We start from the raw sequence: 13,240 nt of genomic DNA, 5'->3' as shown, positions 1-13,240 counted from the left end.
ATCTTGCTGAGATAGTCAGAGGAGATCACGACTTCCATGCCGACACACTGACGTGAGACCCTGAGGTTCCTGCATGCAGATACTCCAGCTCGCAGTGGTCTAACATCCCTTGCAGGGTGTCCAACTCGAGACCAAGACGGGGTTCCACAGTCTCTCACTTCAGGTAATGGGGTTGACTTTATCCTAGAGGGATTCTTGGTTTAACACATACACACATGCTAGATACATTTAGGTACATCTAGTTAGGATAGCATCGGATTAGTACGCGTTTTATTGTCATGTATTTTATATACTTGCCTGTATTCATTGTTATAGCAAAATGATAGAAACCTACCATCCTTTTACCTTTTTAGGTCTCGTCTGAGACAGCGCTTTAGCGCTGCTCTGGCGAGACTTATAGTAAGCGAGTTTTGGCAGTGCAAACAGTGGCTTTTCAGGCCTCCAAATACAGTGCATGTGCCGGGCGCGCGCACCATTTGGAGGCCTGAAAGCACTCGTTTGCTTTCACTTTCGCCGCTTTGATGTGATCGCAATCGCGATTACTTTCACACACGCACATACCGTTAATTAGTGCATTTAGGGCGACCAGGGGGAAAGATTGTCCATAATCAGCAGGATGTGCCGACGCAGAGGCTCGAACAAGGATCCCCAGCTCTCAAGTTCTCAGCTCTAACTGCTGCGCCACAGACGGTCTCTCACTCTGGGAATCCCTGTGTTCACCTTAAAGGGTCTGCTCTGATGTTTGCCCGGCCGCATCTTTGTTTTCTTAGGCGCGGCTCACAAATTCTAATTTTTCGATATTTTACTTTTTTCGTAAGCAGCATAGCACACTACCTATGCTCCGCTGGTTATTTCAGTAACACACAGAGTCCTCCCCTCACCCTCCTCCAGGTTTCAAAGCATGTCCTTTCAATTTCAAAAAAGCGTCACTAGTACTGTGTTCACTACAGAATCGGACTAGCAGCCTGGGAGCCTCACAGATGTGAGTACCTTACAAGCAACTCACTGGCTGCATTACGATGTGTACGAGCTTACAGCTTCACTCTCTGTTTCCCTGTCTTGTAGAGAGGGGGGGGGGGTCGTTTCCCGATTTTACCCCTGCTTTGCTGGATTCCGTCATCTTTGTTTTTTGGAAGCAGTACCTCCAAGCCCGCGTAACAGATGCCTCGAAGCGTGAGCCTTTCACCATGGCAGTGTAAAGGTCACGGCACAGTGTCTCAGTGGAGGAAGGAGTCATTTAACTTTGCAAGGTAGAGGCATAGCTTGTCTTACAGCGTTACCAAAGCCTGCATCCAAGATACCATTTGAGTTGCATTGACACATAGAGTCCTTCCCTCACCCTCTTCCAGGTTTCAAAGTATGTCCTTTTCTTTTAAACAAGCATTTGCAATGCAATAGGTCTCGCATTTACGCGAGTTTAAGCTGTTGGCATTGTAAATGACAATACCTTTTATTTTAGGTTTTAAAAACCAAAACTTAAATAAAAGGCATTGTCATTTACAATGCCAATAGCTCAAACTCGCGTAAATGCGAGACCTATTGCATTGCAAATGCTTGTTACTGCTTCTAATCATTTATATTTGTTTCTGTCTAGTGGTTGTTTCAGCACACCTTTTTTACACTAGAATGACGAATGTTCAATAAATGCTTATTAAAAAACGTCCATATCGTTTATTCTGTGTATCAAAAAGTCACAATCAGAGTTACATCTCATACTCCACAATTAGATACAGATTGCAGTATAGAGTTGAAGATGTATGTGTCGACGACATTTCTATCCCAATTTAGGTATTGGGATCTCATCAGGACTAAGTGATAAAACAAGTGCCTGGTAAGTTGAATGCAGCCTCGGGAAATGCCTGAGGAATAGAAGGCAATGTAATCTGTATCTAATTGTGGAGTATGAGATGTAACTCTGATTGTGACTTTCTGTTTACCTACATTTTCACAAATTGAAAAGTCACTTTTTAAGTCACTTGCCTGTGGTAAGGAAATCGGCTGATTTCCTTTTACCCTGTCACGTCTTGCTCACTCGTATATTATCTTTGCATTGATCTTAATTGTTAATAAAACTCCTAATTTTCCATTGAAACATTTGTTTTCCCAATTTTGATTACTAAATTGTGGTATTGTACTAATTTAACTTGTATGGGACCACTGTTCTCTTTAACATTGAAAGCATCCCAGACCAGTATCAAACAAATTTTCAAGGCTCGATTGGCCACGTTGTTTGTTTTAGTGGCAATGGGGCACTGCGCGCCTCCTCTGAATTGTTAGCAGTGTGAGATGTTTTTTCTTTCACTGCATGCATGGATAAAATTAAAACTTAGTGTGGTTGCGTTTGGCATCACATCAGAATATATTATTCTCAAAGGAGGGGGTAGAGAGTGTCTAGGTTAGATACTGATACCGATTTAGCTTCTCTTGCTTGACCCTTCATGCCTGGTCAGTCTTTCATGGTGGTGTGCTCCTCCCACCTTTTCCTTTCAAGATATAGATGGGTGGTCTTTCTACTGCTTGTATTTTGTTTTCATACAAAGTAAGGGGGTTGATAACTAGTAATCTGGTCCTCTTGGGAGAAGGCATGTTTGCCCCTCCAAAATGTTGGCCATTCCAGACACATTGGGGCAGATTTATGACGACTGGCGCATCCCTGCATATCAGCAGGGATGCGCCAGTTATTATGCACCACAGCTGCGCCACCATGGATGCGCCGCATTTATAATGCGGCGGACCATGGGGCAAAAACGGCACAGATGCGTGACGCATCTGTGCCGAAAAGTGGCGCATTGCTGGAGTTGCGTCGCAAGCGCGACGCAGCTCCAGCAATGATCTGGGGGGCCCTATCTTTAAAATGCTGCGTCAATCCTTACGCCTGCTTCAAGCAGGCGCAGGGTTTTGACGCAGCATGGGCCTAAAAGTGACTGAGTGAAATCTTGTAGATTTCACTCAGCCACTTTTAGGAGGCGTTCCTGCGCCGGAACGCCCCCACCTGCCCTGGAACGCCTACATGTGGCGCAGGGCTTTACAACGTGACGCATCTCCCAGATGCGTCACGTTGTAAATACCCCGCACCATGGCGCAGGATTTGCGCCGCTGCTGCGTCACAAAAGTGACGCAACGGCGGCGCAAAAGTGGCGCAAGTACAACATAAATCTGCCCCATTGTGTCCAGCACAATATACTGCTTTTCTCAATAAACAAGTCAACACTTTAACAGAGTTTCAGTAACATATATTGTACAACTGCACACCAAGCTACAACTTACAACAAAAAAAGATTCGTGGTAGTGAGATAGGCGAAACCTAATGCATTTACCAATGCTTGTTTTTAGAAATGTGCTCTATTTGTCATGCGTCAATTTTATGGTTATAGCCTTTCAATATCAATAAACATTTGGACTCGGAAGAATCCAACCCCGAAATGACTAAGAAATACATCAACAACTAGCAGAAGGGTCACGCCTTTACGCAGTGTGTCGAGCACGTAGCTAGTTCAAAAGGAAATCTGAAAAGTGAGGTTGAACTCGGCAGATAAGTAAGAAAGAAGCAACCAGCCAACGTGAGCAAAGAGAACAGCCCGGCAAGCCCAACAACCACTGAATATATAATATATATCAGGCTTTTTTGCAACAGTTGGTAAAAAAATATGTAAAGCTTGTTATTGCCATATCATTGGCTACACTATAACCCTGCTTTTTGTGACGGTTGATCCTAAAAATCTCTATTGGTCATCGGTGTGGCTGCTCGAGACTGTCATTCGCTAAAAGCATAATATGTATGCCTTCTTGTTCGTTTGATCCAATCAGAATGCGGAGCAAACGTTGTGCTGTGCAATGCGAGTCTAATGCTCAGCTATCCAATCAGATTAGGAAAATGTTCAGCGTGGTTAAGTCAATGAACGGACCGTATCTTGCCAAAAGGCAGGCTTTGTCTGTTTCCTGCAGCCAATGGCAATTAGCAGCGACAGCTGTTTGATCGAATGGGGATGCAAGGTCCTCTCCTGCCAACGAATAGGGTGGAAGCTTTATTCCGGGGACGAGAATTGCTCGTGAGTTCTGCAACATGAGCAATGGAGGGTCCCGTGAAGGTGGTGGGCAGGTAAGACGAGCGGAATGAGTGAAAGCTACGGAAAATGAGGGTAAAATGAAGGGACGGGTGAGAAGGTGGGGGCGTGGGAGAAATAGCTGCCAAGGACAAGTTGGTATGGAACAGGAGGAGATGTATGGAGCTGCTGAGTAGGGGCCGTAGGGGTGGGGGAGCAGCGTACTGGAAAGTGAGCCGAGAGAGCGAAAAAAAGTGAAGGGAAACAATACGTAGGTTTGGGTGACACCTGGGAGGGTGATGGGGTGGATTATTTATGCCATCCCTCACTCTATCCCACAGGCGACTGTGTGAAATGGTGTAATATGAACCCTCCTACAGTTTCCATTCCAAACCCTGCATATTGTCGTTATCCTCTCATTCCGCTTTTATTTACTGTAATGTTGTAGGTTTCTCTCAATAATGCAAGGGGACACGGTGTGGTTATGGTTCAGGAATTTACTTTATTCTCGATATACACGAGAGCGCTGGGCCAAGCACGACCGCGCTGTGGTTAACGCGATTCGCGCATGCGCATTGCCTCTCGCGCTCTGTCCTCGCGCGCTACGTAGCCACGTAGCGTACGAGGACTAGAGCGCTACACTACATATCTCCCTTCTTTTACAAGGCCCAATGAACCTGCAGTCCTTACAGTCTCTAGGGTGCATAACTTCCCTCTAGATCAAAGTCTCTGAAGCGGCTAGGTCTTACAACCACTCTGCCTGCTCGGGTGCGCCTTACCGGAGTGAAGGAAATGTCCGGGTTACTGTCCTCAGCTGAGCTCCCCACCTTGTCTCGGGGGTCACCTCGTCCTACTCTCCCCGGGCTACTGCTCTCCTCTCTCGGTAGTTCCTCCATCTCCGTCACCCCTGGATCTTCCTGCTCCTCACGGCTCTCTCCCTCCTTCATGTCTCTTCCTTCAGTGGGGCTACTTCCTTCGTTTTCCCTTGGATTGGTTTCTTGTTGTGTCTTTTCGTTCTCTTCCACGGGCCATTTTAAGATCTTGTTGCATTTGGCCATGCGGTCTTGGGACCACACATTCCTGTCGCTGAGTAATGCCGCTCTCTCATACACTTCCTTCACCTGTAGTGGAGGACTGTACTTGCTGTCTCCCTTCCTTTTCCGTACAGCCAATTTGACTCTCACCCATTCCCCTCTCTCTAGTTTTGTTTCCTTCACTTTCCTCCTCTGGTTGTAGTACTCCGTGTATACCCTCTGGGCCTTCTCTAGGATGTGTTGTACCACCGCAGGGGACCATTTACTGGTGATCGTCTTCTCTCTCCACATCACATTGTCCTTGGTGAAGGGGTGTCTCCCTCTTAAGATTTGGAATGGGCTATACCCCGTGCCTGTGGGAGTGATGCGGTATACCCAAATCATGTTCTGTATCTCTTTCTCCCAATCTTTTCCCGTCATAATGGCTGCTTGAATGGACCCCATAAGGACTCTGTTGAATCGTTCCACCTGCCCATTGCTCGACGGGTGGTACACTGCTGTGTGTAGCAATTTGATTCCATTTTGCTCCGCATACTTGTGCCATTTTTCAGACGTGAATTGAGGTCCGTTGTCGCTTAAGATAGTTCTCGAAATACCTTCTCTTAGGAACACTGTGGTGAGAAACTTAATCACCGTCTCTGCATCCATTTCCTCTTGTATGTGTATCTCCGGCCATTTCGAATATTTGTCGACCAGGACACATAGGTATTGGGGCGTTCCATGATTGTCCAGCACTGGCCCCAGGATGTCCACCGCCACATCTTCCCACGGGCCACTCGGTAGTGTGAATTTCCCCAACGCCGGTCGTAGGGGAATCAGCGTTTTGTCCGCTCTTTGGCACTGATCACATTCTCTCACTTGCTCACTTGCTCACTTGCCATTCCTGGCCACCAGTACATGTGCTTTGCTCTCGCCTTTGTTTTTACTATTCCCAAATGTACTTCGTGTAGTAATGCGACTAAACGAGAAACTAACGCCGCCGGGCGAATCACTTTGTCCCCTCTGTACAAGAATGTTCCTTCGTCCCCCACCGATAATTCCTCCCTGACTTCATAGTATTTCCTGAGTGCCTCCCCTAGGCGTCTCTTTTCCGGCCATCCATGTATTATGTTCTCTTTCTCTTTGACTTCACGGATTTCCCTGTCTTCTCCATACGCTTGTGTCCAGTCGTGCTTACTTATCACTCTTTCTGGATCTTCCATTACTGCTACCATCTCCTCCTCTTCTGTAGCAGTGTTCGGAGCTTCTTCCATGGCTGCTGCTCTACTAAGGTAATCTGCTACCTAGTTTCTTGTCCCCGGTATGTATTCCACATCGTACCTGTACTCCAATAGTTTGAGCGTCATTTTCGCGATGCGTGGCGTAGCACTGGCATGCCCACTTGAGGTGAGCACTTTGACTAATGGCTTATGATCTGTTTTGAGTAGGAATCTTGTGCCCCATATATATTTTAGAAATTTCCCCATGGCCCACACTACTGCTTGCATCTCCTTCTCGATCACGCAGTATTTCTGTTCAGTGGGTGATAGTGTTCTCGACGCGAAGCTGAGAGTCTCCGCCGTTCCATCTCTCCTTTCCTGCATGAGGACTGCCCCTAGGCCTTTTTCGCTGGCATCTGTCGTCAGTATTGACCGACCGAGTGGATCATATCCTTGCAGGGGCACCGCTTGGCTGATGTCTTTCTTCAGGGCTTCAAATTCCTTTTGTGTTTCTTCCGTCCATTTGTATGCCGTTTTGTCCTTCGTTAGTTGTCTTAGGTGGTGTGTCTTGGTGGCAAAGTGTTGCACGAACTTGCTGTAATACTCTGCCATTCCTAGGAAGGACCGCACCTCTTCTTTGTTGGTGGGAGCCGTTGCCTTGCATATTGCATATTTGGGGTGATGCCTTGTCCTCCTATTTCATGACCAAGGTACGTGACTGATGTCATTCCCAGTCGGCACTTCTCCCATTCCGCGGTTAGGCCGTTGTTCTCTAGCACTGTGAGTACCTTATCCAGCCTCTCATCATGGTTTTTCCTATCGGTTCCCATCACCAGTATGTCGTCTTGGAAGTACTGAATGCCCTCGATGTCCTGGAATAGGCGATGCATTAATTTCTGGAACACCGCCGCTGCTGAGGCGAGACCGAATGGCATTCTGCGGAATTGGTAGCACCCAAAGGGCGTTATAAAGGATGTCAGTTTCCGGCTTGTCGGATGTAGATCTATCTGGTGATAGGCCGACGTCAGATCAATGGTGGAGAACCACTTTACCCCCTTGGTCTTGGCTAGCATTTCTTCGATGCGAGGTAATGGAAATTTTTCCACTATGAGACAGTTGTTCAGTTCTCGAAGGTCCACACATAGGCGGACTTTGCCATTGGGTTTCATCGCCACTACCAAGGGGCGAGCCATTCTGCGCTGTCTATCGGCTCTATTATTCCATCTTTTTCCAGTCTATGAAGCTCCATTTGCACTGCTTCTTTTACGGCTAGAGGTATGTTGCGGACTTTGTGGGCTATTGGTCTGGAGTTTTCTTTGAGTACTATCTTATGTGTGAATTTCTCCAGTTTCCCAACCTTCCCTCCAAACACTTTCGGGAATTTGCTCTTCATCTCTTCCAGTCCCGGCCAGCTCCCTGGCGCTGTCATAAGCACTTGTGTGGCCCCTCCAGGGTCCAGCTTAATCCCTAAATCACCTTGATCCACCCATCCTAGGATGGAGGGGCCCTTCTCCGCTATGTACAGTTTGCATTCTGCCCGTCTTCCTCTAAATTCGAAGATCAACTTCCTGTAACCCACCATGGGAATCGGTTCACCTGTGTACGATACTGGTCGTATATCCAGTGGTTCTAGTCTTGTTCCCAAACTGGGCTCGAATAGTTCCTTCCACACTGCTCTTTGGATGATGGTGTAAGGGAATCCCGAGTCTATCACTATCTTGATTCTCACTCCTCCTATCACCATGTCGCATTGTGGTTTGCGGGATCGTTTTCCATCGATCCCCAGTACTTGGTCTTCTACGCATAGTACTTCCACGTCTTCCTCTTGATCTTCTACTTCCTCCAGTTGATCTTGAGCAACATACTTCACCATGGGTCTCTTTGTTTTTCATCGATAGACTTTCTCATAGTTTCCCATTATGCCGCAGAACATACACTTCGCTCGGAACGCCGGGCAACGTTTGTCCTGGGCTGCATGTGCTAGACTTCCACACCTGTAGCATGCCCCATTGTAGTCCCTGTTTTGCTTCCAGGTTTGCCCTTGTTTCCCTTTCCATTTATTAGGTCATTTACTTTCCGGGGGCAAGGGTTTGCTCCTTCCCTGTGGTTCGGCATCATCCACTTTGTTCACCATGGTTTTCGGGAGCGTCTCCCTTTTTGCTGCCTCTGCACACCTTTTTGTCAATTCTGCCTTTTTTACCATAGCAATCACTTCTTTTAGTGGCGCCTCACTATTCGCCCACAACTTGTCTTGTACGCTCTTGTTGGTGGTATGCATGACGATTTGGTCTTTAATGAACTCATCATGCAAAGCTCCATACCTGCATGTCACTGCCAGCTTCCTCAACGCTGCTACGTAATCATCTATGGTTTCTCCAGCCTCTTGTTTACTCTGTTGGAAATTGTATCTATCAATTGAAACACTCACCGCTGGGCGATAGTGGGTGTCGAGGTCCTCCATGGCATGTTTAAATACGTCATCATCTGCAGCTGGTCGGGTACCAGGTTCTGATACACTCTTATGCCCTCCGGGCCTAAGTTGTGCAGGAGAATCCTTTTCTTCCTCGCGCTGGGGAACGCTTCTCCATTTTCATCTTCAAGCGCTGCAATATAGTTCTTGAAATACTCTCGCCAATCTTCCCACTTCATTTGGGGTTCTCCCGGTCTCGGCAGGAATGGTATTAGCGCCGTCAGCGAAGATCCTTGCGCGCTCATCTCTGCGCGTCTTTCTGGCGCCGCCCCTGGGCCTCTTGGGCTGCCTGGTGCATCCGCACTTCCTAGCTGCGCCTGCTCTTGTCGTGTCTCTTCCGCTCCCCCGTCACCGCGTGCTGCCGCTTCCGCCAGGTTCCCTGTGGTTTAGGGTCTAACCTTTCTTCTACTGCTTTATCCCCCACACTTGTTTCTCACCGGGTGGTCGGCTTTCCTTCCTTGTTGCCTCCGCCACGCTCTCTGTGTGTGTATATGCTGCAGTGGTGGTATTCCTCTTGTGGTCCCCAGTGGTGGCTGTTGCTGGACTGGCCTGTGCTTACTGGTGGTGGGTCTGGTCTTCCATTTTTTCTTCCTCCCGATCAGAAATATCCCATAACTCGTCGCCACTGTAATGTTGTAGGTTTCTCTCAATAATGCAAGGGGACACGGTGTGGTTATGGTTCAGGAATTTACTTTATTCTCGATATACACGAGAGCGCCGGGCCAAGCACGACCGCGCTGTGGTTAACGCGATTCGCGCATGCGCATAGCCTCTAGCGCTCTGTCCTCGCGCGCTACGTAGAGCGCTACACTACATTTCCTTCTGTGTTTAGTTTCCCCCTTCCCCTTTCTTTTCTTCTTTAATTCCCAACACAGTTCAAGCTTGAATTTCTCCTCCCCCTTCCTCTTTCTTAAATTAAGCATCATTTTGTCAACCCTCCTCCGTGTCCTCCTTGCCCCACATGTTTTCCTTTTCTCTACCGCTTTCTTCCTTCCTGCTCTGCTATATCATTTCCTACATCCAACTTTTACTTTTTTTTCCCTTCAGTCCTTTATCCTTTTTCTATCTTTGCTTCCTTTCTCTGCCTCCCTCCTTTTGTTTACTTCACTGCTTCAGTTCCCCCTGCTTCTCCCTTCCCTCGAGCTTTTTACTCAGCAATTTCTCCCAATAGATCATACTGATAGCTGCAGCCTATTACCCTGGCAAAATTGGTAAAATTCTCTAATGTTCTAAGTAGAAACTCTTGGAATTTTTCATTGCGTGGTTTTGTGTAACTTTTCTAAGCCCGAACGTGCCTCACAAAGAAACGTCTTGTGAGATACCAGTTGGAAATTGGTTTGCACAGTAATTGTTCTGCTAAAAGACATTTTCTTTTCGAAATAGTCTCCTGCCCGTAGCTAGCAAGATTTTTTTACACAGGGTGATGGGGGGGGAAAAAAAAATGGACTCACAATATCGGCAAATCACATTTCACTCAAAAGTTTGCAACGTTTTCAAAGCAATTTCATGAAAATTCGCGAGAAAAAAAGGTGCAGTTTCCCTTGGCATGTAAAAATAAAGTATAACACCATATAAATGTTAATAATGGGCATATATGAATCACGCAATAAAACAGAATTCTTTTAGAGTGTAATATTGAGTGTTAATTACCACTCATGTTATCGGCGGAGAAGAATTAATTAGTAAGCCGTACAAGAAATCAGTTAAATGTAAATATGGTTTGTACACAGCCTTTAAAGTATTACGTAACCATTGCATGAAGGAATACATCCAGATAGTCTTTATACCAAATGATTTTGAAATTATTGCTGCTGATATGTTGTACTGATGAATTTCAATTAAATATATTAAAAAAATACTTTCGGACATAGGAACGTGTGAGCAGCACGTTGTATGAGAAATTCATCAGAAAACATTAGTTCCACTGTACTCGCTCATTAGGATACGGATACTATAATTTACAGGTTACGTGCAGAGCTTTGCAGCAGGCACATAACCCTTCAGATGTTTTAGTCTGCAGGGCCGTGCCAGCTATCGTGTTTCCAGTGCAACATGGGTTTTAGTTATGTGTGCTGATCAGCACCACCCACTACAATTCCTTTCCTGAGAAAGTGACAGGTCCACTCAATACTCAGAAATCCACGGAGATCCAGTACTGCATCTGTGATCCTTGTTACACCATGCATGCACAGAGATGTCACTATTGGGGCATTTGTAAAGCTTTGATCATGCTCATCTTTGCTGATCTGCACCGTGCTCAGCTACCAAAAACTAGTTTTCATGATAAACACAGCATTAAATACAAGGCTTCTCTCATTCTTAAGCGCAGTAAATTAAAGATGCCACTATTACCCCATTTATGGTACTGTATTTATCCACCTTAGAAAAATGAAATATTGTGTCTGCTTTTTCAGGGTCTGAAGTTGGACCTCTAGAGCATTCAGCTCACTGAGCCATTCTTTCAGCTACACATATAGAAATCCATAACACTCTGCGGTATGACTTCAGTGCGTTATGCTAGTGGAGTGGGAGAACCTTTTTCGCCACTGACTGCCTCTTCATACCTTCGTGCTTTCAACCTGTATTTATATAGCAACATCAACTAGTGGCGGGGCAAATGGTGAGGGGCCCCGGCCCATCACAACACACATAACCATGAGTCTTTAACCACCCGGCATCAGAAGCGTTGTCCGTGATATGTTTAGCTTTGAAGAAAACCCAGCTATTCATGTCGGATCAGCATGCTATATATCAAGCTGTACTAGACAGAGATACCTTTTATTTACAAAATTGAAATTTAGGGGATAGCTGTACATGACCCTCACACTGACACTAAAATATTGGAGTGTATTTGTAAGGGATGTGCAGATGCAAATGAAAGCTATCCACAAACAGGTGAAGACTGTTTGATGGAGCAAGTTGATCTTCCATAAACAAGTGGAACGTCCGTTCTGCAAAATTAGCTGCTCCCGTGGCCATTTAAGGCCTCATTCTGAGCGTCTTATCATAGCACATGTTAAGTCTGGTTATTCCACCTCCCGAAGAAAGGGTGGTTCGGATAACTCTGGAAGGAAGTCTCTGGGTTCTGCGGGTGTGACCATTGTCCACCGGGGGACAGTTATAGGCAGAGGTTAATCCACTGCAGTCAGTACCTCCGGAGCAGTGGCTTCACTAGGGGGCGCGGGGGGTGCGGACCGCACCGGGTGACACCATCACATGGGGTGACACCAAAATGCAAAATATTACTGTCTGTCTATGATTAGTGACGCCGCTGCCGAGCCTCTGCTTTAAATCGCTACATAAATCCGGAGGAACCCTTACCCGGCCGCCAGCCAAGATTATTGTCCAATTAGCTATACGACGTCGGCGTCCGGACGTCGACGACGTTCGAAACGTCACTCAGGTGGCTCCCGGACCCGCTGTTTTCAATGCGCGTGAAGGGTGTTGTCAAAAGAAGCACTTTTGATTTCCCTTTACATAAGATGCCCGGAGAGCGCCCTGTGCCTTGAAAGAGGAGCTTTGCATGTTGGATACGGTGCGTGCAGACAGGTAACGTGTTTCTGTTTGTCGACTTCTGGACAGAGCCACAGAGGGCAACCGTGAAGTTCACTCCTCAGAAAGATTACTATGGCAGGAACAGTCGGTACCACTCAAGGCGTCTGTTTAAGCACTGCTGTTTTCTCCATGCAGCCAGTAACTGGTTCTGTAGTAAGATTCAAAGTACGACTGCCTGGCAGTGGCACAATTGGAGTCGGTGTGTTTTTGCTCCAAAAGTGTGCACTTCTATCTTTGTATTATATTCAGGTTCCCTGTGTTGACCTTGCGTGATTGCCCGTGGGTAACATTTAAATAAAAACAAAGAGAGAAATGCCGGTGGTGCCCATCTTAGATTTCAATCCTTGTGTGCACCATAGAGTCTTTCGAGGACAGATCATTATTGAACCTCACACGTGAGTCCTTCCTCTTGCAGAAAAGGTGCACACAGTCAAGAGAAACCTTGTCAAGATCTGTGGCTGGTTTCTCTACTTCTGTCCTTTCACAGGAAGGAACACTATTTCATAGATTAATCATAACACCGAATTGTCATGTGATCAAGTGGAAAGATACTGGTAATGTTTACTCTGCATAATAAGTTGTGAGTTATCCGAGTTTATGTAGCATGTAAGGCAAATCTAATCTCTGCTGGACTCGTTAATGCAAGAAAGCTTAAAAACACCAGGGCACTGTATATAACGGGCCAGGAGGTCCGTATATGTAATCTGCATCAGCATACCTGGGTTGGCAAGTACAGAAGGTCAACGGGGGTAGAACTGTTAGTTGTAGTGCCATGAGTTTACTGTATCATATTTGTTCTTCTCCTTTTCTCTCATTTATTTAGACTCTGTAGGCTGATTTTTAGTCATTCATTGAGGGTTATTTTTTATTTTTTTTGTTTACATTTCTTTATTGACAATTAATCAAGAATCTCCACAAGTTGTGTGTACAGAATACAAA

At 46.2% G+C, this 13,240-nt stretch overlaps 1 protein-coding gene across 1 annotated transcript in view; it reads left to right on the top strand.

The window, feature by feature from the left end:
- Positions 1–3,927: 3,927 nt before the first annotated feature.
- LOC146809349 (ATP-sensitive inward rectifier potassium channel 11-like) overlaps positions 3,928–13,240 on the top strand; it is a 37,619-nt gene continuing 28,306 nt past the window's right edge. Inside the window, exon 1 of the mRNA XM_085616150.1 lies at positions 3,928–4,099. The gene's annotated coding sequence lies outside the window, so the exon portion shown is untranslated. The remainder of the gene's footprint in view (positions 4,100–13,240) is intronic.

Source organism: Triturus cristatus, chromosome 7 (assembly GCF_964204655.1).
Source record: "Triturus cristatus chromosome 7, aTriCri1.1, whole genome shotgun sequence".
Taxonomy (NCBI): Eukaryota; Metazoa; Chordata; class Amphibia; order Caudata; family Salamandridae; genus Triturus; species Triturus cristatus.
This window is presented reverse-complemented; position numbering and strand designations above follow the sequence as displayed.